This window comes from Aulonocara sp. 'chitande type north' Nkhata Bay, linkage group LG3 (assembly GCF_057382095.1).
Source record: "Aulonocara sp. 'chitande type north' Nkhata Bay isolate Kocher_YH1m ecotype deep benthic linkage group LG3, A_spYH_male_GT1.1, whole genome shotgun sequence".
Classification (NCBI taxonomy): domain Eukaryota; kingdom Metazoa; phylum Chordata; class Actinopteri; order Cichliformes; family Cichlidae; genus Aulonocara; species Aulonocara sp. 'chitande type north' Nkhata Bay.
Genome location: NC_141346.1, coordinates 36652859 through 36665108, shown reverse-complemented (window position 1 = coordinate 36665108; position 12250 = coordinate 36652859). Strand labels below are relative to the sequence as shown.

Genomic DNA, 12250 nt, shown 5'->3' with positions numbered 1-12250 from the left:
CTGTTTGCAATTTTTATTGAACCACTAGCAGCAGCAATTAGACAGAATTCAGTAATTAAGGGCATAAAATGCAAGAACGTGGAACATAAAATCAGCCTTTATGCGGATGATGTGTTACTCTTTCTCCAAAATTCACAAACCAATATCTCTGGGGCGATTGAATTGATAAACTCTTTTGCAAGAATATCAGATTACTCAATTAACTGGTCAAAATCTACAGTTCTACCGATTAATTGCTCCCTCCATAATTCCTCTTCTACACCACTGCAATCGGGAAATATAAAATATTTAGGTATTAATGCTTCTCCCAAGCTTGCAGATCTAACTAAATTAAACCATATCCCACTTTTAAATAAGGTAGAAAATGATCTGGCTAGATGGAAATGTCTACCCATATCACTCATGGGAAGGGTTGCCGCTATAAAAATGATGGTCTTACCAAAAATAAATTATTTATTCTCAATGATCCCAACTAAACCACCACAAGATTGGTTCAGATCGCTAGATTCATGTATGTCCAAATTCCTTTGGAAAAATAAACCCCCACGTATAAGCTTAAAAACACTACAAAAGACCAAGGATAAAGGAGGACTAGAACTGCCTAACTTTCAGCACTACTTCTTAGCCAACAGGCTTCAGTTTATCTCAGGATGGCTAAAACATACCCTCTTAGATTAACCTTGACTAGGCGTAGAACAAGCACTTTGCAATAATCTAGAGATCTCAGACCTACCATTTATCAGCTCAAACATCCAACGACATGAATGCTTTAAAAGCATCAACATCAGCTCTTCTCTGACAGCATGGTGGGAGTTTCTAAAATTGACGGCGTCTTCATTAATCCCATGCAAACGTACACCTATCTGGAACAACCCTGACATATTACAAAACAATAATATAATAAACTTTTCAGATTGGAGTGGTAAAGGAATCAAATATTTAGAACATATACTAGAAGGAACAGAATTTATCTCATTTGACAGACTAGTTACACAATATGGGATCAACAAGAAAAGATTTTTAGAATATCAACAAATTAAATCCATAGTAAAAAAGAAATTTAAACCGGGTCAAGTTGAACTACAAACACCACCAAGTGTGGTTCAATTTCTTACTCTTAAAACCCCCAAATTACTATCCAAAATATACAGAATGTTTTCTAAAACAGATGAATCAATATCACTTCCTATTGCAAAATGGGAAGCGGATTTATCAGTTAACTTAGACCTAAACTTCTGGTCTCAGATTTGCTTAAAAACCTTTCATCTAATTAGAAATCCCAGTCTTCAATTAATATAATACAAAATATTACATAGAGTGCACTATACAGGTCATCGGATGTTCAAGGTGGGCTTTACGTCTACCAACAACTGCTCACACTGCCAAACCAATTCACCGGACAATTATATCCACGCTCTTTGGTTCAACACTGGTTATAACATGGTTGGTTATAACATGGTTGTAACATGGTTGATTATAACATGGTTGTAACATGGTTGATTATAACATGGTTATAACATGGTTGGTTATCACATGGTTGTAACATGGTTGATTATAACATGGTTATAACATGGTTGGTTATAACATGGTTGTAACATGGTTGGTTATAACATGGTTGTAACATGGTTGGGTATAACATGGTTATAACATGGTTGGTTATAACATGGTTGTAACATGGTTGGTTATAACATGGTTGGTTATAACATGTTTATAACATGGTTGGTTATAACATGGTTGTAACATGGTTGGTTATAACATGGTTGTAACATGGTTGGTTATAACATGGTTGTAACATGGTTGGTTATAACATCTGGTACTTCCTCTCCATTAGAGATGGCACGATACCACTTTTTTATGTCCGATACCGATACCGATATCATAAATTTGGATATCTGCCAATACCGATATGAATCCGATATAGTGTTTTTTAATCAACAAAACTGTTTTTTTAAATATCTTGCTGAATTTTGTATAAGTTCATACTCAAGTTAAAAACAACAACTACACTAAAGCTATTCTGTTATACCTGTATACAAAAATATTTCATAGTTCAGCAATACTGATCAATCTAATAAACTTAAACCTACACCATCCTCCCTATTCTGGTATTTTAAAGAGTACTTAGCGTAAATATTAAGCAACCTAACTAATAGGGTTCCAATTCCCAGTAACAACAAAAATAAATAAATAAAAAATAGGGAACCACCCCTCACGCTCCACCTCATGATGCTTAATCGACGTAATCAACCTTAATTTGATGCAGTGTGGGAAGAAAATGCACAGAAATCAATTATTTTTCAAGAAATATTAAATAGATTCAACATCTTTCTTCAACAAAATTGCAGACTGCACAGATGGTACCTTCCCAAAGGAAAAAGTACTATAGCTTACTAGGGTATATATATTAGACTTAATAGTCACTATATACAGTAATTGACTTCTATTCCTTTTACATCAAATTAAAACTTTGGGTGTCAGATAATTATTTATTAAAAGCTAGAAATTTTAAATGAGAATAAGAAAGAAAAGTCTGTCTTTGTGCCCCCTTTTTCCTGTTCATGCCCTATCGGCCCCCCTGGCTAAACTGCTAGATCCGCCCCTGCACAGTTACCAGCGTCAGCTACGTAGAAAAAGATCCTGGTGTAGAAAGTGATATTAAATCAATTCTAACAACAGCTTATCAAGCTTAAAACGTGCTGCTGTTGTTCAGCCGCTGGTTTCCTCTTTCTGGTGCAAAGTGGGCCAAAAACAAACAAGAGAGACGGACTCGCGACAGAAAAGCTGATCAGCTGATCATTAAGCAGTTTCACAATTGAAGTAGCAGCCGGAGAGCGAGAGGCAGTCGCTTGTTAAGCTTAACGCAGGAATGCTTTACAAACATTCAGAGATGGACTTACACACTTGCTTTACTTCTCTCGGGGATACCTTTGTCGGAGATGAAATGCCGGGTTGCTAGCGAAGCTCCAAATGCTATCCAGACCACCGACAGGTCCCGCATGCCACAGCCGCTCTATCAAGTGATGCATACTGCTCCAACGTGCTAACGTTCTGAGGTAAGTTACGGCATGTTGCAAGTTTTGTGAGGTGCTTTCGTGATATTTAATGGATCGGATTACATTTTTTATTTTTCTCCGATAACCAGTAATTTAGGTCAGTATCGGAACGATGCCGATACGTAATATCGGATCGGTCCATCTCTAGTTGTAACATGGTTGGTTATAACATGGTTATAACATGGTTTGTTATAACATGGTTGGCTATAACATGGTTGTAACATGATTGGTTGTAACATGATTGGTTATAACATGGTTGTAACATGATTGGTTATAACATGGTTGTAACATGGTTGGTTATAACATGGTTGGTTATAACATGGTTGGTTATAACATGGTTATAACATGTTTGGTTATGGTTGATTATAACATTGTTAAAACATGGTTGGTTATATAATGGTTCTAACATGGTTGATTATAACATGGTTATATGGTTGGTTATAACATGGTTATATGGTTGGTTATAAAATGGTTGGTTATAACATTGTTGGTTATAACATAGTTGGTTAAAACATGGTTGGTTATAACATGGTTGGTTATGACATGATTGGTTATAAGATGGTTATAACATGGTTGGTTATGACATGATTGGTTATAAGATGGTTATAAGATGGTTGATTATAACATGGTTATTACATGCTTGGTTATAACCAACATAACAGTTGCACTGCATGTTTGTTCAGCATTCTGCATTACCTGGCAATAACAGTGATATCGTCCCTGGGTGGGCTTGAACCACCAACCTTGAAACACCTAACAAGAGAATTCTGAGTAAAACCAAAGTTACTTTCCCTAGTAACTAGTTACTCTTAAAGTAACGAGTAACTTGAAGTAACTGAGTTACTTTTGATAGAAGTAACTAGTAATGTAACTAAGTTAAAAAGTGACTTACCCAACACTGGTTATAACATGGTTGTTATACCATGGTTGGTTATAACATGGTTGATTATAACATGATTATAACATGGTTGTAACATCGTTGGTTAGAACATGGTTGTAACATGGTTGGTTATAACATGGTTGTAACATGGTTGGTTATAACATGTTAGGATTCAACATAGTTATAACATGGTTGGTTATAACATGGTTGGTTATAACATGTTTGGTTATAACATGGTCGGTTATATAATGGTTATAACATGGATGGTTATAACATGGTTGTAACATGGTTGTAACATGGTTGGTTGTAACATGGTTATATAGTTGGTTATAACATGGTTATACTGTTGGTTATAACATGGTTGGTTATAACATGGCTATAACATAGTTGGTTATAACATGGTTATAACATTGTTGGTTATAACATGGTTGGTTATAACATGGTTGGTTATAACATGGTTGGTTATAACATGGTTATAACATGGTCGGTTATATAATGGTTATAACATGGTTGGTTATAACATTGTTATAACATGGTTGGTTATATCATGGTTATGACATGGTTATAATATGGTTGGTTATAACATAGTTATAACATGGTTGGTTATAACATGCTTATAACATGGTTGGTTATAACGTGGTTATAAGATGGTTGGTTATAACATGATTGTTTATAACATGGTTGGTTATAACATGGTTAGTTATAACATGGTTATAACATGGTTGGTTATAACATGGTGGTATCATTGTTGGTTATAACATGGTTATATGGTTGGTTATAACATGGTTATAACATGGTTGGTTATAACATGGTTGGTTATAGCATTGTTGGTTATAGCATTGTTGGTTATAACATGGTTAGAACATGGTTGTCACATCGTTGGTTAGAACATGGTTGTAACATGGTTGGTTATAACATGGTTGGTTATAACATGTTAGGATTCAACATGGTTATAACATGGTTGGTTAGAACATGGTTTTAACATGTTTGGTTTTAACATGGTTATAACATTGTTAAAACATGGTTGGTTATATAATGGTTATAACATGGTTGGTTATAACATGGCAATAATATGGTTGGTTATAACATGGTTGGTTATAACATGGTCGGTTATATAATGGCTATAACATGGTTGGTTATAACATGGCTATAACATAGTTGGTTATAACATGGTTATAACATTGTTGGTTATAATATGGTCGGTTATAACATGGTTGGTTATAACATGGTTATAACATGGTCGGTTATATAATGGTTATAACATGGTTGGTTATAACATTGTTATAACATGGTTGGTTATATCATGGTTATGACATGGTTATGACATGGTTGGTTATGACATAGTTATAACATGGTTGGTTATAACATGATTGGTTATAACATGGTTGGTTATAACATGGTTGGTTACAACATGGTTGGTTATAACATGGTTATAACATGGTTGGTTATAACATGGTGGTATCATTGTTGGTTATAACATGGTTAAATGGTTGGTTATAACATGGTTATAACATGGTTGGTTATAACATTGTTGGTTATAGCATTGTTGGTTATAACATGGTTATAACATGGTTGGTTATAACATGGTTGGTTATAGCATTGTTGGTGATAACATGGTTATAATATGGTTGGTTATAACATTGTTTGTTATAACATGGTTATAACACGGTTGGTTATAACATGGTTGGTTATAACATGGTTATATGGTTGGTTATAACATGGTTATAACATGGTTGGTTATAACATAGTTGGTTATAACATTGTTGGTTATAGCATTGTTGGTTATAACATGGTTATAACATGGTTGGTTATAACATGGTTGGTTATAACATGGTTTGTTATAAAATGGTTATAACACGGTTGGTTTTAACATGGTTGGTTATAACATGGTTATATGGTTGGTTATAACATGATGGTAACATTGTTGGTTATAACATGGTTATATGGTTGGTTATAACATGGTTATAACATGGTTGGTTATAACATGGTTTGTTATAACATGTTTAGTTATAACATGGTTGGTTATAACATTGTTGGTTATAGCATTGTTGGTTATAACATGGTTGTAGCATGGTTGGTTATAACATGGATGGTTATAACATGGTTTGTTATAACATGGTTATAACACGGTTGGTTATAACATGGTTGGTTATAACATGGTTATAACATGGTTGGTTATAACATGGTGGTAACATTGTTGGTTATAACATGGTTATATGGTTGGTTATAACATGGTTATAACATGGTTGGTTATAACATGGTTTGTTATAACATGTTTGGTTATAACATGGTTGGTTATAACATGGTTGGTTATAACATGGTCGGTTATATAATGGTTATAACATGGTTGGTTATAACATGGTTGTAACATGGTTGTAACATGGTTGGTTGTAACATGGTTATATAGTTGGTTATAACATGGTTATACTGTTGGTTATAACATGGTTGGTTATAACATGGCTATAACATAGTTGGTTATAACATGGTTATAACATTGTTGGTTATTACATGGTTGGTTATAACATCGTTGGTTATAACATGGTTGGTTATAACATGGTTATAACATGGTCGGTTATATAATGGTTATAACATGGTTGGTTATAACATTGTTATAACATGGTTGGTTATATCATGGTTATGACATGGTTATAATATGGTTGGTTATAACATAGTTATAACATGGTTGGTTATAACATGCTTATAACATGGTTGGTTATAACGTGGTTATAAGATGTTTGGTTATAACATGATTGTTTATAACATGGTTGGTTATAACATGGTTAGTTATAACATGGTTATAACATGGTTGGTTATAACATGGTGGTATCATTGTTAGTTATAACATGGTTATATGGTTGGTTATAACATGGTTATAACATGGTTGATTATAACATGGTTGGTTATAACATTGTTGGTTATAGCATTGTTGGTTATAACATGGTTAGAACATGGTTGTCACATCGTTGGTTAGAACATGGTTGTAACATGGTTGGTTATAACATGGTTATAACATGGTTGGTTATAACATGTTAGGATTCAACATGGTTATAACATGGTTGGTTAAAACATGGTTTTAACATGTTTGGTTATAACATGGCAATAATATGGTTGGTTATAACATGGTTGGTTATAACATGGTCGGTTATATAATGGTTATAACATGGTTGGTTATAATATGGCTATAACATAGTTGGTTATAACATGGTTATAACATTGTTGGTTATAACATTGTTGGTTATAACATGGTTGGTTATAACATGGTTGGTTATAACATGGTTGGTTATAACATGGTTATAACATGGTCGGTTATATAATGGTTATAACATGGTTGGTTATAACATTGTTATAACATGGTTGGTTATATCATGGTTATGACATGGTTATAACATGGTTGGTTATGACATAGTTATAACATGGTTGGTTAAAACATGCTTATAACATGGTTGGTTATAACGTGGTTATAAGATGGTTGGTTATAACATGATTGGTTATAACATGGTTGGTTATATAATGGTTGGTTACAACATGGTTGGTTATAACATGGTTATAACATAGTTGGTTATAACATGGTGGTATCATTGTTGGTTATAACATGGTTAAATGGTTGGTTATAACATGGTTATAACATGGTTGGTTATAACATTGTTGGTTATAGCATTGTGTGTTATAACATGGTTATAACATGGTTGGTTATAACATGGTTGGTTATAGCGTTGTTGGTTATAACATGGTTATAATATGGTTGGTTATAACATTGTTTGTTATAACATGGTTATAACACGGTTGGTTATAACATGGTTGGTTATAACATGGTTATATGGTTGGTTATAACATGGTTATAACATGGTTGGTTATAACATAGTTGGTTATAACATTGTTGGTTATAGCATTGTTGGTTATAACATGGTTATTACATGGTTGGTTATAACATGGTTGGTTATAACATGGTTATATGGTTGGTTATAACATGGTGGTAACATTGTTGGTTATAACATGGTTATATGGTTGGTTATAACATGGTTATAACATGGTTGGTTATAACATGGTTTGTTATAACATGTTTAGTTATAACATGGTTGGTTATAACATTGTTGGTTATAGAATTGTTGGTTATAACATGGTTGTAGCATGGTTGGTTATAACATGGTTGGTTATAACATGGTTTGTTATAACATGGTTATAACACGGTTGGTTATAACATGGTTGGTTATAACATGGTTATAACATGGCTGGTTATAACATGGTGGTAACATTGTTGGTTATAACATGGTTATATGGTTGGATATAACATGGTTATAACATGGTTGGTTATAACATGGTTTGTTATAACATGGTTGGTTATAACATGGTTGGTTCAAACATGGTTGGTTACAACATGGTTGGTTATGACATGATTGGTAATAAGATGGTTATAAGATGGTTGGTTATGACATGGTTGTAACATGGTTGATTATAAGATGGTTATAACATGGTTGGTTATAACATGGTTATAACATGGTTGTTATACCATGGTTGGTTATAACATGGTTGGTTACAACATGTTTATAACATGGTTGGTTATAACATGGTTGTAACATCGTTGGTTATAACATGGTTGTAATATGGTTGGTTGTAACATGGTTGTAACATGGTTGGTTATAACATGGTTGTAACATGGTTGGTTATAACATGGTTATAACATGGTTGGTTATAACATGTTAGGATTCAACATGGTTATAACATGGTTGGTTATAACATGGTTATAACATGTTTGGTTTTAACATGGTTATAACATTGTTAAAACATGGTTGGTTATAACATGGCTATAACATGGTTGGTTATAACACGGCTATAACATAGTTGGTTATAACATGGTTATAACATGGTTGGTTTTAACATGGTTGGTTATAACATGGTTTGTTATAACATGGTTATAACATGGTCAGTTATATAATGGTTATAACATGGTTGGTTATAACATGGTTGTAACATGGTTTTAACATGGTTGGTTGTAACATGGTTATATAGTTGGTTGTAACATGGTTATACTGTTGGTTATAACATGGCTATAACATAGTTGGTTGTAACATGGTTGGTTATAACATGGTTGGATATAACATGGTTGGTTATAGCATGGTTGGTTATATCATGGTTATAACGTGGTTGGTAATAACATGTTGTAACATGGTTGGTTATAACATGGTTGGTTATACCATGGTTGTAAGATGGTTGTAACATGGTTGGTTGTAACATGTTATATAGTTGGTTATAACATGGTTATACTGTATGTCATAACATGGTTGGTTATAACATGCCAATAACATGGTTGGTTATAACATGGCTATAACATGGTTGGTTATAACATGGGTATAACATGGTTGGTTATAACATGGGTATAACATAGTTGGTTGTAACATGGTTGGTTATAACATGGTTGGTTATGACATGGTTGGATATAACATGGTTGGTTATTGCATGGTTGGTTATATCATGGTTATAACGTGGTTGATAATAACATGGTTGTAACATGGTTGGTTATAACTTGGTTGTAACATGATTGGTTATAACATGGTTGTAACCTGATTATAACATGGTTGGTTATAAAATGGTTATAACATGGTTGGTTATGACATGGTTATAACATGATTGGTTATAACATGGTTATAACATGGTTGGTTTTAACATGGTTGGTTATAACATGGTTTGTTATAACATGGTTATAACATGGTCAGTTATATAATGGTTATAACATGGTTGGTTATAACATGGTTGGTTATAACATTGTTGGTTATAGCATTGTTGGTTATAACATGGTTGGTTATAACATGATTGGTTATAAGATGGTTATAACATGGTTGGTTATGACATGATTGGTTATAAGATGGTTATAACACGGTTGATTATAACATGGTTATAACATGGTTGGTTTTAACATGGTTATAACATTGTTAAAACATGGTTGGTTATATAATGGTTATAACATGGTTGTTTATAACATGGCAATAACATGGTTGGTTATAACATGGCTATAACATAGTTTGTTATAACATGGTTATAACATGGTTGGCTATAACATGGTTGGTTATAACAATATTTGGTTATAACATGGTTGGTTATAACATGGTTGGTTATAACATGGTCGGTTATATAATGGTTATAACATGGTTGGTTATAACATGGTTGTAACATGGTTGTAACATGGTTGGTTTAAACATGGTTATATAGTTGGTTATAACATGGTTATACTGTTGTTTATAACATGGTTGGTTATAGCATGGTTCGTTATATCATGGTTATAACGTGATTGGTAATAACATGTTGTAGCATGGTTGGTTATAACATGGTTGGTTATAACATGGTCGGTTATATAATGGTTATAACATGGTTGGTTATACCATGGTTGTAACATGGTTGTAACATGGTTGGTTATAACATGGGTATAACATAGTTGGTTGTAACATGGTTATACTGTATGTTATAACATGGTTGGTTATAACATGTCAATAACATGGTTGGTTATAACATGGCTATAACATGGTTGGTTATAACATGGCTATAACATGGTTGGTTATAACATGGGTATAACATAGTTGGTTGTAACATGGTTGGTTATAACATGGTTGGTTATGACATGGTTGGATATATCATGGTTATAACGTGGTTATAACATGGTCGGTTATATAATGGTTATAACATGGTTGGTTATAACATGTCAATAACATGGTTGGTTATATCATGGTTATAATGTGGTTGGTAATAACATGGTTGTAACATGGTTGGTTATAACTTGGTTGTAACATGATTGGTTATAACATGGTTGTAACCTGATTATAACATGATTGGTTATAACATGGTGGTAACATTGTTGGTTATAACATGATTGGTTATAACATGGTTGGTTATAACATGGTTGGTTATAACATGGTTGGTTAAAACATGGTTGGTTATAACATGGTTGGTTATAACATGGTTGGTTATGACATGATTGGTTATAAGATGGTTATAATATGGTTGGTCATGACATGATTGGGTTATAAGATGGTTATAACATGGTTGATTATAACAAGGTTATTACATGCTTGGTTATAACCAACATAACAGTTGCACTGCACGTTTATGCAGCATTTTGCATTACCTGGCAATAACAGTGATATTGTCCCTGGGTGGGCTTGAACCACCAACCTTGAACCACCTAACAAGAGAATTCTGAGTAAAACCAAAGTTACTTTCCCTAGTAACTAGTTACTCTGAAAGTAACAAGTAACTTGAAGTAACTGAGTTAATTTTGATAGAAGTAACTAGTAATGTAACTAAGTCAAAATTTTAAAGTAACTTACCCAACAGTGGTTCTAACATGGTTGGTTATAACATGATTGTAACATGGTTGGTTATAACATGGTTGTAACATGGTTGGTTATAACATGGTTATAACATGGTTGTTATAACATGGTTGGTTATAACATGTTTATAACATGGTTGGTTATAACATGGTTGGTTATAACATGTTGTAACATGGTTGGTTATAACCTGTTGTAACATGGTTGGTTATAATATGGTTATAACATGGTTGGTTATAACATGTTTATAACATGGTTGGTTATAACATGTTTATAACATGGTTGGTTATAACATGTTGTAACATGGTTGGTTATAACATGTTATAACATGGTTGGTTATAACATGTTATAACATGGTTGGTTATAACATGGTTGGCTATACCATGGTTGGCTATAACATAGTTGGTTATAACATGGTTGGTTATAACATGGTTGGTTATATCATGGTTATAACATGTATGGCAATAACGTGGTTGGCAATAACATGGTTGGTTATAACATGGTATAACCAACATAGCAGTCATAATAGTTGCACTGCACGTTTGTGCAGCGTTCTGAAATACCTGGCAATAACAGTGATATCGTCCCTGGGTGGGCTTGAACCACCAACCTTTCGGTTAACAGCCGAACGCGCTAACCGATTGCGCCACAGAGACTGAGTAAAGCCAAGCAGGGGCGTTGACAGAGGACCGGGTGGCTGGATGGAGGTGCTCTGGTACTTCCTCTCCATACCGCCTTGATTGTTTAAAATATGTGATTGTAGGTAATGAACTTGGCAGCAAGTATGCAGTTGCCGACGAACAACACCACCCCAAAGATGCATATCACCCTTGATAAAACAGTTTACTGCGTTCATCAAACGGCCGTCCTGGTTATAACATGGTTATAACATGGATGGTTATAACATGGTGGTAACATTGTTGGTTATAACATGGTTATATGGTTGGTTATAACATGGTTATAACATGGTTGGTTATAACATGGTTTGTTATAACATGGTT

The 12250-nt window shown here is 33.5% G+C and overlaps 1 protein-coding gene and 1 non-coding gene across 2 annotated transcripts in view; one reads left to right on the top strand and one right to left on the bottom strand.

Moving 5' to 3' along the window:
• The window catches only part of LOC147335421 (Fc receptor-like protein 5), a 60786-nt gene that overhangs the window by 13271 nt on the left and 35265 nt on the right, over positions 1-12250 (top strand). The gene's annotated exons all lie outside the window — the stretch shown is intronic.
• trnan-guu (transfer RNA asparagine (anticodon GUU)) lies at positions 11832-11905 on the bottom strand. The gene has a single exon. It is a non-coding gene; the product is annotated as a tRNA-Asn (tRNA).